The sequence below is a fragment of the Diabrotica virgifera genome, chromosome 5, assembly GCF_917563875.1.
Source record: "Diabrotica virgifera virgifera chromosome 5, PGI_DIABVI_V3a".
Classification (NCBI taxonomy): Eukaryota; Metazoa; Arthropoda; class Insecta; order Coleoptera; family Chrysomelidae; genus Diabrotica; species Diabrotica virgifera.
In genome coordinates this window covers 132,190,396-132,211,966 of record NC_065447.1, presented here as the reverse complement: position 1 = coordinate 132,211,966, position 21,571 = coordinate 132,190,396, and the positions used below count along the sequence as shown (strand labels likewise).

Here is a 21,571-nt window from a genome sequence, read left to right as displayed (position 1 = left end):
ACGTAAAAATTTTATGGGGGTTTTGTTCCTTTAAACCCCCCAAATGTTTGTGTATGTTATAATTAAACTATTACTGAGCTACCATTAGTTAAACAGAGTGTTTTCAAAACTTTTTTGCCTCTTTGTATTTTTTCGATAAGGCACGTTTTATCGAGTCTGGCTTCTTTTTTAATATGGTTCAAAATATACCTAAAAATGTAAAGCATAAATAAGTTTGCATATTATTACCAAGTCTCCATAATCGTACTTAACCATATACAAATATGTGGTGGATTTGACAAATATTCAAAATATTTCGATAAAAATTGACTTTTTGAAAAAGCAATAAGAGGCAAAAAAGTTTTTAAAACGTTGTTTAAATGGTAGGTACTACAATAATAATTAAATTGAAACGTGCACAAAAGCACATTGTTTTCGATACATTGGAAAAAATCACTTTTCATTTTGTAACTTCAAATGAGTGATAAAGGCACAGAGACTTAGATCATGAGGTCACATTGAAAGGATGCCAAAAACGAGGACTCCGAAAAGGGTACTAAACTACACTATAGCTTCAAGAAAGAGAAGAGGAAGACCGGAAAATAGATGGAAGCAAGAGGTCGAAAAAGATTTGGAAAGAATGGTGTTACAGGGTCAGAAAAGAAAAATGAATAAGAGGAAGGAATGGAGAAAAATCACATATCAAGCCAGAGAAGATCTCAGTACATAAAGAAACGTGAAAATGAAGAAAAAAACAAACTTTTCAAGCCATGGGCCTCTAAGGCCCTTGGTGCTATTAATATATAACTTCAAAGGGCTGTAACTTTTCTTTTGTGCACATTTGTACTAAGGTAAGTTAGGTCCAATCAAACTATTTTTGGTCCCAGGATATGTGATTAAATTTATGACCTGTATTTTTGTTACACCCTGTATATATATATATAAAGGTTATATTTGGTTCTTGGGACATCAAAGTATATTTTTTAGACATTCCCTGGATATAGTCACTGATGTGACATACCTCCGATTTGTTTTTTCATGAGTTTTTTTAAGAGAGACTAAAAACTTTTTTTATGGTCACCTCCTGTTTTCATATATTTTTTGACATGTTTTGTAGTAAATTCAACTATCTATTTACTACAAGACATGTCAAAATTTACATGTGAAAGCAGGAGATGATCCTAAAAATGGTTTTTCATCTCCTACAAAATTCATGAAAAATCAGATAGGAGAATTTGTACATTGCAATTCTCTGATGTTTGGGAAAAAGGGCTTAAGTCAGAAATGCACATCGATAATGTTTTGATGATTTCTGGACCAGAAAAATCGGCTCTTTTTATTGGTACATACAGTTTACGTCTACAACAGTTTTTTGCTGGTCCAGAAATCATCAAAACATTAGCAATGTGCAATTCTGACTTACGCCCTTTTTGTCAAACATAAAAAAAAGCAATCTGGTCATAACTGACCAATGAGCAATTTTAATTTAACCTAAATTACTACTGTTTCTTAAAATGAAGAGCTTACCCGATAGCGTCTCTTATCTAATCTAACAAGATCGTGCACTATTCTAACATACACAGCCACATCACGCACTATGCTCTGCTTTTCACTATCACCTATCACTCAAACTAGTTCAAAAGGCTTTGTCCTCTTCAATCTTCTAGTTTGCCCAGTAGTATCGAGGAGCTGGATTTCCTGTTGTTTGTCGGGATTCCTGCTATCTTCTTGATGATTATATCCAGGTTCCATTCCTAGGTCTTAATATTTGTTTATAAAGTAATAACTTATTATGCATGGACAATGTTGAGTTTCTTCCAATTAGCCAATACACTTTTTATATCTTTATTTTGGTTATATCTGGTTTTTTGTAGACCAGTTTCAGCTGATTCTAAAAAAAATTAAAATGAACGGTAATTTTTCTATTCTTTACAATTAAAAATCAAAATATTTACAGGTAATACATGCATAAATGATTCGTTTCATAAAGAAAATTGAAAACGGATTTTATAATACTTACATAATTGTTTAAGAGATCCAGCCATAGCCAAAACTAGCATACTAAACAGTACAGTTGAGTACAGCAAAAAAAAGCCACTAATTTCCATTTTTCACCCCCTTATCGATGCATTTTTTTCCAATCAAAATTTTTACTAAATTTTTAGGTTATCTTATGATGAAAATGAAATAAGATGACTTGATGACCAATGACCACGCGACGCTACATAGATACTCGCGCGGCAAATTTGAAAATGAACGCAAATTGAATAGTAAATGGCCTCTCTTTAGAGTATGGAAAATTTTACCCCTCCAGGAGGACATTGTACTCTTTTCATAGAATATCTTGTGGTAACTTTCCAGCCATAATTTAATCGATGTTCACGGAATAGAACTTTGATAGTAGAATTCCTGGAATGTTTTGTTGTTAGGGGAAACTTTTATTTTATTTATTCTTGAATATTTCCTGTTGTTAAACATTGTAACCAATAATTTACAAATAAGATTTTCATTACATTACATGAAATCAAAACATGTTTTGGATATTAAACTATATAATTTATAATTGTAATAATTTAATATACAATTTTGAATTAAGATTTAATCTTTTCGATTTAAACTACAGTAAAACTTGTGTTACCGGCCCCCTGCCAACACCGGCCACCTGTACTAACGGCCAGTTTAAAAATTCCCCACACTAATTACAGTAAAACCTGTCAGTAACGGTCGCTAAAAATGAAAAAGCTATTGGACGATATAGAAAGGTGACCAGTATTGCCAGTTTTTGTAGTCTAGATATAATTGGTTTGGGGAATTTTTAAACTGGCCGTTAGTACAGGTGGCCAGTAACACAGGTTGTACTGTATATCTAGGCTACAAAAACTGGCAATAACGACCACTTTTCTATATCGGCCAATAGTTCTTTCATTTTAGTGGCCGTTAGTGACAGGTTTGACTGTATTTCATTAACGTAAAGTTAACGCAAGTTAATATTTTATTGAATTATTTTGCTATTTGATCCCGTAATTGGTATAATGTGTCCAAGATAAGCGTTCATAAAACGTCCGTATTTCGTCCAGTATGGACGTCCAAAGGACGTTCAACGTCGGACGTCCAAAGGACGTCCATATTTATTCCGTCCGAAGGACGTCCAACGTCGGACGTCCAAAGGACGTCCATTTTTATTCCTTCCGAAGGACGTCCAACATGGGACGTCCGTTTATAGTCCATGGACGTTAGGACCAAAAATGGACCTATTTTGGACGTCCAAAGGACGTCGTGTGCTATTAGGGAAACTAAAGCAAAACCTGTGTTTCCGGCCACTTGCCAACATATAGGCCACCTGTACTAACGGCAGGAGCGTCATTTGAAATTTTGATAGGGGGGGCAAGCATTATATATACAATACATTTATATGCAAACATAATACAAAATTGATCTATTTTTTGTAAATTTCAGTAATTTTCAGGGTTAGGGGGGGGCAAATGCCCCCCCCTGCCCCCTATCAAATGACGCCCCTGACTAACGGCCAGTTTAAAAATTCCCCAAACCATTTACAGTAACGGCCACTAAAAATGAAAAAACTATTGGCCGATATAGAAAGGTGGCCGGTATTGCCAGTTTTTGTAGTCTAGATATGGTTTGGGGAATTTTTAAACTGGCCGTTAGTACATGTGACCAATTTTGGCAGGTGTCCGTTACTGACAGGTTTTACTGTATTCATTAACGTAAATAAGTTAATATTTTATTGAATTATTTTGCTATTTGATCCCGTAATTGGTATAATGTGTCCAATAGAAGCGTTCATAAATTGTCCGTATTTCGTCCAGTATATATACGTCCATATTTATTCCATCCGAAGGACGTCCAACGTCGGACGTCCAAAGGACGTCCATTTTTATTCCGTCCGAAGAATGTCCAACGTCGGACGTCCAAAGGACGTCCATATTTATTCCTTCCGAAGGACGTCCAACGTCGGACGTCCATATTTATTCCTTCCGAAGGACGTCCAACGTCGGACGTCCAAAGGACGTCCATTTTTATTCCGTCCGAAGGACGTCCAACGTCGGACGTCCAAAGGACGTCCATATTTATTCCTTCCGAAGGACGTCCAACGTCGGACGTCCAAAGGACGTCCATTTTTATTCCGTCCGAAGGACGTCCAACGTCGGACGTCCAAAGGACGTCCATATTTATTCCTTCCGAAGGACGTCCAACATGGGACGTCCAAAGGACGTCCATTTATAGTCCATGGACGTTAGGACCAAAAATGGACCTATTTTGGACGTCCATTGGACGTCGTGTGCTATTAGGGTATCGGGTAAGCTCTTCATTTTAAGAAACAGTAGTAATTTAGGTTAAATTAAAATTGCTCATTGGTCAGTTATGACCAGATTGCTTTTTTGATGTTTGGCAAAAAGGGCGTAAGTCAGAATTGCACATTGCTAATGTTTTGATGATTTCTGGACCAGCAAAAAACTGTTGTAGACGTAAACTGTATGTACCAATAAAAAGAGTCGATTTTTCTGGTCCAGAAATCATCAAAACATTATCGATGTGCATTTCTGACTTAAGCCCTTTTTCCCAAACATCAGAGAATTGTAATGTACAAATTCTCCTATCTGATTTTTCATGAATTTTGTAGGAGACGAAAAACCATTTTTAGGATCATCTCCTGCTTTCACATGTAAATTTTGACATGTCTTGTAGTAAATAGATAGTTGAATTTACTACAAAACATGTCAAAAAATATATGAAAACAGGAGGTGACCATAAAAAAAGTTTTTAGTCTCTCTTAAAAAACTCATGAAAAAACAAATCGGAGGTATGTCACATCAGTGACTATATCCAGGGAATGTCTAAAAAATATACTTTGATGTCCCAAGAACCAAATATAACCTTTGTATATATATACAGGGTGTAACAAAAATACAGGTCATAAATTTAATCACATATCCTGGGACCAAAAATAGTTTGATTGGACCTAACTTACCTTAGTACAAATGTGCACAAAAGAAAAGTTACAGCCCTTTGAAGTTATATATTAATAGCACCAAGGGCCTTAGAGGCCCATGGCTTGAAAAGTTTGTTTTTTTCTTCATTTTCACGTTTCTTTATGTACTGAGATCTTCTCTGGCTTGATATGTGATTTTTCTCCATTCCTTCCTCTTATTCATTTTTCTTTTCTGACCCTGTAACACCATTCTTTCCAAATCTTTTTCAACCTCTTGCTTCCATCTATTTTCCGGTCTTCCTCTTCTCTTTCTTGAAGCTATAGTGTAGTTTAGTACCCTTTTCGGAGTCCTCGTTTTTGGCATCCTTTCAATGTGACCTCGTGATCTAAGTCTCTGTGCCTTTATCACTCATTTGAAGTTACAAAATGAAAAGTGATTTTTTCCAATGTATCGAAAACAATGTGCTTTTGTGCACGTTTCAATTTAATTATTATTGTAGTACCTACCATTTAAACAACGTTTTAAAAACTTTTTTGCCTCTTATTGCTTTTTCGAAAAGTCAATTTTTATCGAAATATTTTGAATATTTGTCAAATCCACCACATATTTGTATATGGTTAAGTACGATTATGGAGACTTGGTAATAATATGCAAACTTATTTATGCTTTACATTTTTAGGTATATTTTGAACTATATTAAAAAAGAAGCCAGACTCGATAAAACGTGCCTTATCGAAAAAATACAAAGAGGCAAAAAAGTTTTGAAAACACTCTGTTTAACTAATGGTACCTCAGTAATAGTTTAATTGGAACATACACAAACATTTGGGGGGTTTAAAGGAACAAAACCCCCATAAAATTTTTACGTGGACATATTAAAAAAGAAGTCGCAACTCGATAAAAACTGCCTTATCTGAAAAATACTAAGAAACAAAAATATTGAATTTAACTAATGGTACCACAATAATAAAATTGAATTGGAACATACACAAAAGTTTGGGAGGATTTAAGAGATCAAAACCCCCATAAAATTTTTATGGGGTGCACAAATTTCACCATAATTTTTCTTTAAGATATTCCTGCCATAATAATGCCACATGTCACATGTCCATTTTCAATAAAAAATCGCTAATAGTTTTCGATATAATCGAAAAAATCGATTTTCATTTTGTAATTTCAAAGGGCTGTAACTTTTTTTTATGTGCATATTTGTACAAGGTAAGTTAGGTTCATTTGAACTATTTTTGGTCCCAGAATATGTGATTTAATTTATGACCTGTATTTTTGTTACACCCTGTATATACAGCCCATTACGCACCACCTTAAAAATTGGGCATTTTTGATGTCTCGAATTTCCTAAACCTGTTGTTGCATCTAAGTGATTTTTTTATAATGTTCTAGCCTAGGCCCTAGAATATGTTACCTCCTTATGCTTGTCATGCACAGGGAGCTATACTGTAATATATATTATATCACATTACTATAGAGAGCGATATGATATAATATACATATATTACAGCATAGCTCCCTGTGCATGACAAGCTTAAGGAGGTAACCTATAGCCTAGGCTATAATATTATAAAAACATCACTTAGATGGGACAACAGGTTTAGGAAATACGAGACATCAAATATACCCCATATTTAAGGTGGTGCGTTAATTTCTTGGAGAAGTGTATTGTAATTTAATGTAAATAATGTAATATCCAATAATTGTAATTTGATATAAGATGAAATATAAGTTCCTTAAAAAATATATTTTTTATTTCCCACAATACATTCTCCACAGGTCTAAATATCGTCGCTAGACGTCCACCGAATGACCTTCCAGGACGTTAGATGGATGTTCAGCAGCAAGACATTGGACCAAACTGGGACATCCTATGAATGCCCAAATGACGTCCACCGAACGTCCCCTCCGACGTTAGGTGGACCTCCATTGGACGTTTGGCAACTTGGCCTTTGGACCAAAATTGGACGTCCTGTTAAGGTCCAATTCACGTCCCCTAGGACGTCCGATTAAGGTCCAATTTACGTCCGATTAAGGTACAATTTACGTCCGCTTAAGGTCCCATTTACGTCCGATTAAGGTCCAATTTACGTCCGATTAAGGTCCAATTTACGTCCGATTAAGGTCCAATTTACGTCCGATTAAGGTCCAATTTACGTCCGATTAAGGTCCAATTTACGTCCGATTAAGGTCCAATTTACGTCCTATTAAGGTCCAATTTATGTCCGATTAAGGTCCAATTTACGTCCGATTAAGGTCCAATTTACGTCCGATTAAGGTCCAATTTACGTCCCCTAGGACGTCCGATTAAGGTCCAATTTATGTCCGATTAAGGTCCAATTTACGTCCGATTAAGGTCCAATTTACGTCCGATTAAGGTCCAATTTACGTCCCCTAGGACGTCCGATTAAGGTCCAATTTACGTCCGATTAAGTTCCAATATACGTCCCCTCGGACCTTAGATGGACGTCCAATGGACGTTCGGTAGCGCGACATTTGGACCAAAATAGGACGTATAAAGGACGTTCCTCGGACGAAAACGGACGTCCAAAGGACGTCCCTAAAGTCCGTGAAGGACGTCCATTGGACGTCCTTGTGCTATTAGGGTAAGCTTCACATGCATAGGCTGAGGCACTCTCCGAAGATAATGGTCGAAAAGTTTCTTAAAATTCAAGTCACATGGCAAGTAGACCCTCACGCTTGTCTTGCTTCTACAGTAATGAGATTCTGTACATGTTATGGATTCTATAAATTTTTTGATGCAGTTTGTTTTTTATCATTTTTTGGACCCACTCTATTGCCACCTCTACGTTCCCTGGGTAGCTCCTCAGTTATAACAAAATTTCTTACAACTCTTTGTATGCGGTCCTTGCTTAAATTTGTGATTCCTAGAAATGACTTGGCACATACTCTAATCATCTTACCTTCACTCAAACGTACATGGTATTTTATCGACACTGCAGCATGATTAGATTTCGCTCTTTTCGGTTTCTGTCCCTAACAACATACCAATATCATAAGATCTTGTTTAATTTTATCTTTTGACTCATAAAGGTAGGCATGAAAATCTATCACTTGCTTCATCGTGAGTGTGGTACAATAATACGGCAATCCGGGTCGTCCGTTATGACCACAAGTTGGAAAGGCCGGCAGTGCTTTTGGTGCATTTCTGTAACAATACAACTCTTTTAATAAACTTTCTGTGTAACCCTACTCAAGGTTAAAACGTGAAACACAAGCGAAACTGCATAAAAAATCAAATGATTGTCGCACAAGTCTAAAATCATAAATTTTAATATGAAGCACTTACCTAGCAAGTTTATCCAATTTCCTTTTATGTGTTTCTGGCTGAAGAACTTTTTTGCGTCCTTTTCCCTGTGGACTAGGTTTAACAGAACAGCCATTTTCACTTATTAACTCCATAACAATAAAAACACTGTTCCTAATTCGCCAAAATATAACCGTTTAATCGCTTGAATAATAATTACAAACTACTGAAAATTCGTTTCTTCAACACAGCACACAGCTGTTGTAATAACGTGTTTGTCACGTGAACCAACCGGCAAATTTCATTGGTGGTTGAGCAAACAGCGAGTTTTGCAGATAAACGTTCAAAGCAAAGAGCGAGTTCTGCAAATAACTGTAGTTTCCTCGACAGCATTTGTATGCTAAAGAACAAATTTTGAGAAATTCTGATTATATCATTCGATTCCTATTTAAAATTAAAATAAACTTTACAAAAAAAATCATTTTCGAAACTTTTGTCGATTAACGAGTTTTGCAAATAATGGCCTCATATACAGAGAACTCATGTTTGTTGTGTAGTCTGGTAATCGTTACATCTAGAAAGTTGATGGAGTTATTCTGTTCTGTTTCTATTGTAAACTCAATATTACTATAAAGTGAATTAATGTATGATAGAAATTGGTTAAGTTGTCTGTTAGTTCCTGTAAAGCATACTAGTATATCATCCACGTATCTCCACCAATATAAGAACTGTTTAAATACGGGATGTTTAGAAATTGTTGTTTCAAGTTGGTTCATAAATATATCTGATAGCAATGGACTTAGAGGGTTACCCATAATAAGTAAGGGGTACAATGGGTAACCCTCTAAGTCCATTGCTATGAGATATATTTATGAACCAACTTGAAACAACAATTTCTAAACATCCCGTATTTAAACAGTTCTTATATTGGTGGAGATACATGGATGATATACTAGTATGCTTTACAGGAACTAACAGACAACTTAACCAATTTCTATATTAATTCACTTCATAGTAATATTGAGTTTACAATATAAATAGAACAGAATAACTCCATCAACTTTCTAGATGTAACGATTACCAGACTACACAACAACATAGACTAACAGAAATTCCCATGACAAGAAATAACTTCGAGATAGAACTAAACATCATTAAACAAATAGCAGTAAACAATGGCTATAACGAACAAACAGTTAACAAAATTTTAAACCAAAAACTCCATAAGAAAGCCCTGAAATTGGTGTATCCACCTCCACAGAAAGAACCCAGTACCTTCTGCTCTCTTACATATACTGGCAACATAACAAAAATAGCCAGATACATAAAGAAGAAAGGAATAACACCAGCTTTCAGAACTAACAACAACTTAAGCAAATATATTAAGAACAATAAAAGCCGAAATAGAAAGCAACTACAGAGTGGTGTGTACAAACTAACTTGTGGTGACTGTCCGAAAACGTACATCGGTCAAACTGGCAGAACTTTTGACAAACGGATAGCAGAACACAAAAGAGCTTTCAACAATAGAAAAACAGACACTTCTACATACGCACTTCACCTTCTAGCTAGATCATAATCATTCTTTCAATGAAGAGTTTCAAATTCTGCATATTCAAAATAAAAGCCTTAAGCTATCTTTTTTAGAATCTATGGAAATTAATAAACTGAAAAATACAGATATAATTCTGAATGACCAACTCGAGACAAACAGCTCCCCACTCTTCAACCTCTTCAGTTAAAGACTTAGCCCCGTATTTATAGTCAGTACTCAAGACTGATCTCGAGATCGGTCTCAGCCAAGACGATCTTACGGCAACGTCGAGCTCAAGACCACGTTCTGTTTTATAAACGAGTCTTCGGCTAATCTCGGCCAAGATTGATCTCGAGGCTGGAAAATTATGGATTTTAAACAATTTTGACATAGAACACCAACTAAAAACTGTCAATCGTCAAGTTAAATATCTTTGCAATGTTTTTATATTTAATTTGTTTTTTGAAAATAGATTATTAAAATGTTTTCAGTTAAATAAAGTTTATTTTATTGATTGAAAGTTTACATTTTTATTTTTTCTAAATCTTACATGCTATTTTTTTAAAGGTTAATGATATCTCATAATTTGTTTCCATTATGAGATAAAGGATTTCTTTTCTTTGTGGTAAAGGATTGCATATTAAAGGAAAGTATAAATATATTCCTTGATATTACCCCAGTATAACAGAATACTGTGATATTACTTTATTCTTGGTTGGGAGTAATGAGGTTTAATGAAATATTCAAAGTTCTAAGAGAAAGCACTGGGAGATATCATTTATTTCTTATGAGAGAAAGCAAAGCAAATAAAACTCTGGTACTTCCTAGTATCACCTGCCTTTTTATTAATGGTGTAAGCTTTCTTCTATGTTTATATTCTTCATCTGACTAACAACAAAGAAGAAACCATGACAGGTGGAACTTTTATAAAATGCAATTACTATTTTCATGGGAATAAGCCTCAATTTAAGTTTGAAATTAAATTTATTTAATGTTTAAATTCTTAAAGACAGATCACATGCTATAAATTTTTTGTGACGGATACTATTGAGTTAAAGTTGATTTTATGTAATCGAATTAACTATATTTTAATAAAATCGTCCCAGGAATGCAACTCATAACTATTGGCGATATTGTTTTAAAGTCATCTACTCTAAAATGTATAAATATATGTCTGAATGAGTCAGATAAAATTAAATTATTAGAAGAATTTTTATCAAGCAACAATATTGATATAAAATATTAACAATCTTACCCAAATAACAGCACAAAAGTAAATATAGCCTATCCATTTCTACTGGACATTAACGCTCCTCCTCCAATTCTACACTTCTATATCATCCAAATCTCCTTACTGCTTCGAACAACTCTTTTCATGGTCTTTCTCTTTTTTTTTCCTCCAAAAATAATCTCTTACATGTCGCTCTTACATTCAAGTAATGTTGACCTAGCCACCTGACTTGCCATATCTATTATTTTTTGCCAGTCCTAACTCAGAACTGCCAGCCCCTACCAGTACTATTAGTCCAGAAAGCCACTGCGCATCCGCTAGGAAAAATATTCTAATTCGGATTTTTTGCACAATCTTACTCAAAAAGGACTCCTTTTAACAAATTTGCATGTTGCCAGGACCAAAAGGTGGTCAAAAATTTTTTAAGCGTTTTTTTTTTTGTTTTTTTCCTAAAATTATTATTTTTGCATGGAAAAAAGTTTTTTTAGGTTTTTTGGATCATTCCAAACAGAAAAGGTCTTTAGTGACTTTTCTCTAAAAATGATAGTTTTTGACATATAAGCGATTAAAAATTGAAAAATTGCGAAATCGGCCATTTTTAACCCTCAAAAACTATGTGAAAAACTGAAAATTTGAATGTTGCCAAGGTCGGTAGATATTCTTTAAACATCGATTGATGAAATCCCGAAGAGTTTTTTGCAATACAATATTCAAAACTCCTTTGTTTTTTAATTGCTAATCAAGCGTGCGCGACACTATTTTCCACCGACAGTATGGTGCAAATGAAAGGAATAAATTCGTTATTTCGTAAACTGGCGACTTTAAGGAAAAATCCCGAAATAGTTCGATTTTTATTTTTAAGTTATAATATTGTGGCATATATGGTATACTAGTTACGTCATCCGTCTGGGCGTGATGACGTAATCGATGATTTTTTTAAATGAGAATAGGGGTCGTGCGGTAGCTCATTTGAAAGGTTCTTCAATTCTCTATTCAGTAATGTAAACATTTACATAATTATTTATACAGGGTGTCCTTCTACTTCTTTTTTGTCAAATATTTTAATTTAATAAAAATTTTTTGGACACCCTGTATAAATAATTATGTAAATGTTTTTATTACTGAATAGAGAATTGAAGAACCTTTCAAATGAACTAGCACATGACCCCTATTCTCATTTAAAAAAATCATCGATTACGTCATCACGTCCAGATGGATGACGTCACTAGTATACCATATATGCCACAATATCATCATAACTTAAAAATAAAAATCGACCTATTTCGGGATTTTTTCTTAAAGTCGCCGGTTTACGAAATAACGAATTTATTCCTTTCATTTGCACCATACTGTCGGTGGAAAATAGTGTCGCGCACACTTGATTAGCAATTAAAAAACAAAGGAGTTTTGAATATTGTATTGCAAAAAACTCTTCGGGATTTTATCAATCGATGTTTAAAGAATATCTTCCTACCTTGGCAACATTCAAATTTTCAGTTTTTCACATAGTTTTTGAGGGTTAAAAATGGCCGATTTTGCAATTTTTCAATTTTTAATCGCTTATATGTCAAAAACTATCATTTTTAGAGAAAAGTCACTAAAGACCTTTTCCATTTGGAATGATCCAAAAAACCTAAAAAAACTTTTTTACATGTAAAAAAATAATTTTAGGATAAAAACAAAAAAAAAACGTTTAAAAAATTTTTGACCACCTTTTGGTCCTGGCAACATGCAAATTTGTTAAGGGGAGTGCTTTTTGAGTAAGATTGTGCAAAAAATCCGAATTAGAATATTTTTCCTAGCGGATGCGCAGTGGCTTTCTGGACTATATGTCTATTTTCATTTCATCTTTCTTAATTATTGTTTCAAGTGCCACAAGCATACAATGCTACTTAAAATAACTGCTTCATAATACATTTTTGCATTATAGTTGTCCTACATACATTTTTGACTTCAATCATATACCATCAATCTGATTACTAGCTTACTCTTAGTAGTATCTTTTCTATTTCTTTTTCTTCTTCCCATTTATCAATTATTGCCACTCCTAAATACTTGAATTTGTTGATATTTTCAATTTTGTATGCCTTTTTTCCTGTTTTTAGTGTGAAAAATTTGTTCTATTTCATCTCTCCACACATTTCAATACACTTAATATTTTATTTTTGTTTCATTTATAGACATGCAATTTTCTTGCTTCGCCTCTCAAGTTTCTAAAGAACTTCAGCTTTTTTTCTTGTTAAAAGGACTGTCATCTGCATAAATAATGGTATACAGTGATGAGCGTGCTATTAACTGGCAAAATGACACAAAAGATGGAAACATATAGTATGTTGTGAAATAAAAGGAGATGAAACTAGTAGAGGTGTACAATTATCAATAGGAACCTATAAATTTACATTACATTACACAATTTCCCACCTTTAGACCTCTGTGACAGTTGTCATACTCCTCCCACACATCTAAAGGTGACGAACTACGTAATGTAAATTTATAGGTTCCTATAGATAATTTTACATCTCTTTTTATTTCACAACATATATTTTCCATTTTTTGCACTATTTTGCTGGTTATTAGAGTGCTCATCACAGTATTGCTGTTTACACGCGTGGACCTCTCCTAATAACACAAGACATTCCAGGAATGTTTCTAGAAGGTACACACAGGACATTGAAAACATTCCTGGAATGTCCCCAAAAGCACACGAACGTCCCTGGAAAGTCCCAGGAAAGTGCTGAGTCAGCATTTTAAACATTCCTTGAATGTCTTGTTGGAACATTCCATGAATGTCTACGAATGTTCTTTGAACATTCACAGTATATTGTTTAGACTGAATGTCTTGTTGAAACATTCCATGAATGTTCTTAGGACATTCAAAGTATATTTTTTAGACATTCTCTGAAATATATCGTCAGTGATGTGACAATACCTCCTATATGTTTTTTTATCAGTTTTTCAGGAGACGAAAAACATTTTTTACGGTCACCTCCTGTTTTCATACGTAAGTTTTGACTTGTTTTGTAGTAAATAGATAGTTGAATTTACTACAAAACAAATAAAAAAATATATGAAAACACGAGGTGGCCCAAACAAGTTTTTCATCTCCTACAAAATTCTTTGGTAGGTATTGTCACATCACCGACGATATACCAGAAGTACAGTAGGAAAAATGAAAGAATACCCATGAACGAACATATAAAACACGCTGTATTTTCCTGTCACCGTGTCACACAAAAAACTGGTCAGCACAAGTACATGTAATAATTATTGTTACTTGCACTGGACAATTTTCTTTGTGACACGGTGACAGGAAAATACAGCGTGTATTATATGTTCATTCATGGGTATTCTTTCATTTTTCCGACTGTATATGTAGCCATACCAAATAATACGTCCTTGATAAATATAAACATTTTTATTGCACAAAATCTTGTCATATATTTTTTTCCATAATCATCACTACGATGACGATTCATTGTATTGAATTGTTCATTAGAATTACAATCTGGTCATAACTCTGACCAATGAGCAATTTTAATTTAACCTAAATTACTACTGTTCCTTAAAATGAAGAGCTTACCCATAGCGTCTCTTATCTAATCTAACAGGCACGTAAGCACTATGCTCTGCTTTTCTAACCGCACTATTCTAACATACACATGCACACAAGCATTATGCTCTGCTTTTCACTATCACTCAAACTAGTTCAAAAGGCTTTGTCCTCTTCAATTTTCTAGTTTGCCCAGTAGTATCCAGGAGCTGGATTTCCTCAATATTCTTGTAGGTACTTACGAAGTTGTTGCTTGTGACTTCCAACTTTACTCCAACTTTAAAAACAAATCCAGCTGTAAAATATTTATATGCCTGAAGGCTTTTGTATGCTTTCATCTATAATATCTATAATAGTAATTTGGTGGAATGCACTTTATGGTAAAATCCAATTCTGACTGAATTGTATATGGATCTAAATCCCCAATTATTTTCAGCTTCAATAAATATCTAAAACAATAAAAGAAATAATGTTATTGCTTGCAAACTTCATCAATATTGATAAATATCAGAGAAAAATGAACATTGATAAAAATTGTTTGCCCTACCTTTCTCCAAACATCTGGTGTCTCCAATAATAATTTCCTTAAATAATCACTTTGCAGTGTGGTAAAGTTTATAAAGTTCACAAAATACAGCAAACGAAATCCAAATGAATCCAAAATATGACGATAAACAGTGAAATGATGAAATGAAATGATATTACAAACATAATCTCTGTAACCTGTATGCCATGCCAACCAGAACCAGAAGTCAAGTGGTTTGGATTGCCTAAATACATATACACGCGCAGCAAATTTGAAAATGAATGCAAATTGAATAGTAAATGGCCTCTCTTAAAATATAGGACATTGGTAGTATGTTCATAGAATGTCTTGTGGTAACATTCCACGAATAACTTAATCAGATATTCACCGAATGTTCCTTGAATGTCCAGTACATTCAAACATTAATAGAACTTTGATAGTACATTCCTGGAATGTTTTGTCTTGTTAGGGCGGAGGTAATCTACACTATGTTGTGTAGATCACCACTGACATGGTGTTTTTTTATTAGTTGGATTATACACATTGGTTATATATTATCATTAAAATATTGTCATATTGTCTTTCAACTAATTATGGGATATATCAGATGTTTATTAACATCCTAAGTGCTCTAAACTTTGTTGCAAACACACGCTAAACACAGTTGCTCGAAATGACATAGTGTAGTTTACCTCCGAGGTCCAGATGTGTAATTAATTTTATATTTGGTAAGGAAAGGTTTGTCAAATAAATACTTATTTAAGAAGAGGGAAACTCATACTCATTTATTTTAAAATAAAATATAAAAAATAGATATTAAGAAATAAAATAAAAAATAATATATCTAACATAATACAGATTCAATAATGTATTCTCAGAATAAATAAACAAATTCCAGTTGAACAAGAGAAAGACAGAAGGTTACTATATATTTATATCCAAAAAATATATGGTGAAAGTTCAAAAGTAGAGTAGCAGTAGACAGGTAGGTAAAATAAACGATGATAAATTGATAAAGCACTGGAAACAACGATAAAGCACTAGAATCAGGCTAAATAGCATCTAAAATATGAAGACCAGAGAAGATATAATTTTGAACTATACAGGGCATACCACGATCCATATACATTCATCAAAATAGGACCACGTTCTAAGAGGAAGGATGGAAGCATATGAAATATAATTTTGAACTATACAGGGCATACCACGATCCATATACATTCATCAAAATAGGACCACGTTCTATGAGGAAGGATGGAAGCATATGAAATATAATTTTGAACTATACAGGGCATACCACGATCCATATACATTCATCAAAATAGGACCACGTTCTAAGAGGAAGGATGGAAGCATATGAAATACTTTCTAAAATAAACACACAAATGTCAGCTGGACATATAACGAGAGAAAGACTATAGATTAGATAAAAGGAACAAATAGAATAAGACATTGATATTTTAAAAATAAAAAATTGTAAGAACAAATCCTGAAATAGACTGGAATGGAGCTGTATTCCTCAAGAGACCAAAACTCAAACAAAAAGGGTTGTCGAACAATGATCATGATGACATTTTGAGAAATATAATAGACAAAAAAATCAAACACAATAAGAGTAGGTATTCAATAATATATTCTCATGCAAAATATTGTTGAAAAAATGTCACCAAAAATTTAGAGATTGTTCCACATCATTAACATGTCTATTTACCACCAGATCATTATTTACCTAGATTGTAAGGTACTGCTGTAGCACATATTATTGCAAGACATGTATATAATTTGGTTTGTAGACCTTGTTGAAGACAAGGAAACTCTCTTTTCCAGGTTCCAAATAGCTTTTCTACATTTCTTGTTCTCACATGAGTACTATGGTAAAAATATCTTATTTTCTTGATCATTACCTAAAAAGATATTTATGTCTATTAAATAACCTACTATTTATTTAGCAATTATCAATAAATACCTGGCTGTAATACTGGGGTAAGTAGATAGTGTCTGCATGCATACCCACTACTGTCATCTATTCCTATTAATAATCCTGGAATTTCATTCTTTCCATTTCACAATTTCACTCTTAATGCTCTTAGATCAAATATTGAATGACTTGATAACCTTGTTGTTGAACAATAATATACATAATTTCTCTTCTAGTACCTACAAATTCATTTACATAATAAGAGCCTGAATAACATATATTGTATGTCTTTACAGTACCTGTACATTTTTGGAAAGTGGGCTTCCTCATAAAAACTGGTTATATTCCTATAAGTAGCATAAAACCTTTGCAGCCTTATTAATAAACACGGACTAACGCCCGACTAACTTTAGTCCGAGGACTAAGTCATTTTCCCTATTAATAAACAGCGACTAACGATGGACTATCTTGACGTTTTGTATTCATAACCTTACAAACTTGCTAAATGCATTATTTGCTTTTGCTTGCATGTATAATGCATTGTTATTATTGATAATGGAGAGATATTATTTTATTAATGATTAAAGATAATTAATAGACGAATTAAATGAGGATAGAAATCAGCGGAACGATATTCCTCTTGTGAGTCACATCAAAATATACAAAATTATAAAAAAATCTTTAGTTTAGAGGAATTAGAAGGTAAATTTAAAGTCAAATACCGATTTTCAAAAGGTACAGCAGTTAATATGAAATACAAAACAATAATACAATAATATAAAATATAAAACACCAGGTAACACCTTCTCAGAACGAAGTCCAACAAAAATTAACTAAAATTTATGCAGAAATGGCACCGACCGAACAGCTGTTCGGTTTAGAGGAAAGAGAGGTTAAATCCTCTACATTTTCTTCTTTTTCGCAAAATTCTCTCCATTTCTCTTCTTTTTCGCAAGGGTTACCAACATAAATTTGTTGTAACTAGGACTAAGGAAGGTTTAGTTAGTCCGTGTTTATTAATGACAATCTTAAAATGAAGATTAATTACTCGCTTAATCTCGAACTAAGTAGTCCGAGACTAACGTCGAACTAAGCAATTTTTATTAATAAGGCTGTTGTTGTTTAAGTTAATGCGCTGATTCGCTGATGAACTTCAATATTGTAATACTCCATTGTATTTTAGATTATATTTTTATCTTGAATATATTGCTTTTGTATACTTCCCGGGCGATTTTCTTCTCCAATATTATCAATAAACTCTACAAATGCTTTTACTTCTTCATACATTTTTATTGTAATCAGAAAAACAAAAAATATATGTTGGAACTGAATTAAAAATATTCAAAATTCAAACAATAACAAAGTTAGGTTAGAATCGCGGTCTTGAGGAAGGTCGATCGATGACGGGAGAGATTAAATGTCCAGCAAACGACGGCAATGTTGCCAGATTCCTTTTAGCGGGAATTTTAAAATTTTATAGCAGTTTGGTTTTAAATTTGACAGTTCTGTTTTCTCAAGTCAAAAATCTTAACCTTACTTTTACAAGTGATTAGGATTATTATTATTATTTTATTTACATGTAAATTGAAACAATAAATATTGTGCTGTGTCATAATTTCAAACTCATTATGTTGCAGTCTTTTCCAGTTGATAAAATTGCAATTCAAAAACTTTTAGGTAGGTACGTGTAACAGTGTAACTTCCACATTATTATTTATTTTTTAAGTATTAAGGTTGATGTTGATATCAAAAATTTAGATTTCAAAGATAGTTTTAATGTATGTAGATACTAATAGAGAAATACAGTAGACTCGCGATTATCGGAGTCTCGGTCATCCGAGCCCCTCGGTTAACCGAGGCAAAAGTAATAACAGGTGAGTTACAATTTTCAACCTTGACGCAACATCGCCGATTCAAAATCAAAAAGAGGAATAAAGCTTATGCAAAATCAAAGACTTTTAACAGTAATATTGATAAGGTAAATGTTTTTATCTTTTATAGACAGTACTCTATTTATTAATTTTGTCATTAAAATATCCACAGTTATGATTATTTACGTGTTTTTCTATCAATATAACCAATCTCAGTGTTAACCGAGTTTTTCCGTATCCGAGGTAGTCACGGTCACAGTTACCTCGGATAATCGCGAGTCTACTGTACTAGATAATAGATTAGATACAAAGTAAGCTGTAAGTAGTATAACTGCCCATGTAATCACCTGTTATGTTGTTTTTTTAGATTTGCACAGGAAGAGAACAAGAGTACAAGAACATGAAACATCTTATTATGAATGTATATGTATGTGATCCTCAAAAAATTATTTTACAAAACAAGATAGAGAAAGAGCTTTAAAATCCCAAGGATCCTGCAAAATGTTTATTTGGTGTACTAGTCGAATAATAGTAACTAAAAATATTGAAACTATTTTAAAACACATTATGGGCATGAGGATGATATAGAGCACTTACATAAATACCAAAATCAGATAAATATCTCTTCAAAGTTTATTTTGAGACTTTCTTCAAAAATGTAAGTAAAATATTTGCATATCGACGGCGGAAAGGCAGGACTACGTAACTGAAAAAATTTTATAACATGAGTTACTTTAGTTTTCGCTTTAGAATAAGTGTATCGGCAGCTATTAAACAGCGATTACAGCTGGGAAAGTTTCCGGAAGGCTTCCAAAAGGCTTTCCCAGCTCTAAAAGCTGTTTAATAGGTGCTGATACACTTATTCTAAAGCGAAAACCGAAGTAACTCATTTTATACAAATTTTTCAGTTATGAGGTTCTGCCTTTCCGCCGTCGATATACACAATATAATTTAAAACAAGAATGTTACCACTAAACCACTTTTTAAATATTACTCATAAATATTTACTATAGTTTACAATTTCAAACTAGTGTGTTTGATTCTCCTATACCTATATTTTACTTTTTTAGTAAACTTCAGACTGTTAAGGATAGCATAATAGCATAGGAGGCGAATTAAAAAGAATTGATTTACTTACAAGAAAAGATATCACAAACATTAAACTCTATTATGGCATTGATTTGAAAGATGGGTATATGTACAATGATGATGCAACCAGTGTTTATTTTTGGGTTGAATGCTTACAGACTCATGTCCAATATTATTTTACAAACAACAGGGCATACTAATGGATATTCATTCTGAATTTAACATTTATGATTGTTGTCTTATTTTCCTTAATACTGTGTCAAAAGGAAATGTTAATTAAGTTTGGTAAATCCTTTATCGCAATCGATGGAACTCATGGGCTCAATTCCTATGACTTTGAACTTATGACAGTATTAGTAAAAGATGAATTTGGGAATGGATTTTGTACTGCTTTCTTATTTTCAAATAGAAAAGATACCTACTTTAATTTACCAATTTTTTTAAATACATGTCTGTGTAAAAAATCCTATTATGTATACAAGATGTATTAATGATGGTTTAGAGAGTATTAATAGCTTTTTGGGTAGACTTCCAAGTGATGTAGATACATACAATTTTTGTAAGTATTTCCAGTAGAACTACTGCAATAACATCCAACAATGGGCCTATTGTTATAGGAAGGGGTTGTGGAATTAACACCAATATGACCATTCAAAATTTTGGATAAAAGGGTATCCATTAGTTGTTATCAGTTAAGTTTAAAACTTGGCACTCATGGAGAGCTATACCATAATATATAATAGGTATATCTCATAATATTACATCTCATATTGTTCACTACAGTAGTAATGAGTGAGCCTGCATACACAGAACCATAATAATATATTATAGTTCGTGTATGCAGGCTCACTCATTACAATAGTGAGCAATATGAGATATAATATATTATAGTATAAGTCTCTGTGCTTGACCAGATTAACATGTTTGGTGCCCATCTCGAACAAGCTCCACTTGGCTGGTACCACATACTTAAATCATTTATTTAGTTACACAGTACTACTCACATAACTTATGTGTCGTCAGTACCTTCCGTAAAACCTTCGTGATGCTACCCATATGTCATGGCCACTGAATGTGTTAAAGCTTGTTAATGTAGGAGAGTTATACTAAAATATATATCTTATATTTTTATATTATATTGCCTTAAATAGAAAAAATATCTTATTTAAATTGTATCCATGTAAGTTTTGATTTAATGAAATAAACCTTTTAATCAAAAAAGTGTTTACTTGTGTACACCCAGCAATATCCTGATCATAGATAAATAATATAGCATTACCAGATCCTGATATGCAGACGCCAAGAGGGCTTTTCATCGATTGTCATTTGTTTCGAGCTTCTGTCATGAGTCACATAATATTAATGTATCTACGTCATACGTCTTTGGTTTGTATCATTGGTATATACCAATAACGTACGACGTAGATACATTAATATTATGTGACACATGACAGAAGCTCGAAACAAATGACTGTGAATGAAATGCCCTATTGAATAGTGCTTTTCATCGATTGTCATTTGTTTCGAGCTTCGGCCAAGTGTCATATAATATTAATATATCTACGTCATACGTCTTTGGTTTGTATCATTGGCAATATCAATAACATAGATATATTAATATTAGACAACACATGACAGAAGCTC

At 33.1% G+C, this 21,571-nt stretch overlaps 3 long non-coding RNA genes across 4 annotated transcripts; 1 reads left to right on the top strand and 2 right to left on the bottom strand.

Moving 5' to 3' along the window:
• Positions 1 to 161: 161 nt before the first annotated feature.
• LOC126885162 (uncharacterized) lies at positions 162 to 4,694 on the bottom strand. The gene is made up of 2 exons (XR_007698317.1): positions 2,000 to 4,694; positions 162 to 1,870 (listed from the first exon to the last, which is right to left on the bottom strand). It is a non-coding gene; the product is annotated as an uncharacterized LOC126885162 (long non-coding RNA).
• Positions 4,695 to 14,373: 9,679 nt separating this feature from the next.
• Positions 14,374 to 18,386, bottom strand: LOC126885158 (uncharacterized). 2 transcript variants are annotated; one of them, XR_007698313.1, is made up of 3 exons: positions 17,267 to 18,386; positions 17,016 to 17,206; positions 14,374 to 16,953 (listed from the first exon to the last, which is right to left on the bottom strand). It is a non-coding gene; the product is annotated as an uncharacterized LOC126885158 (long non-coding RNA). The 2 variants fall into 2 exon arrangements; XR_007698312.1 differs by having other exon boundaries at positions 17,016 to 18,386.
• A 21-nt stretch (positions 18,387 to 18,407) lies between these two features.
• On the top strand, positions 18,408 to 20,354 carry LOC126885163 (uncharacterized). Its single transcript, XR_007698318.1, has 3 exons — positions 18,408 to 18,644; positions 19,206 to 19,496; positions 19,909 to 20,354. It is a non-coding gene; the product is annotated as an uncharacterized LOC126885163 (long non-coding RNA).
• Positions 20,355 to 21,571: the final 1,217 nt, after the last annotated feature.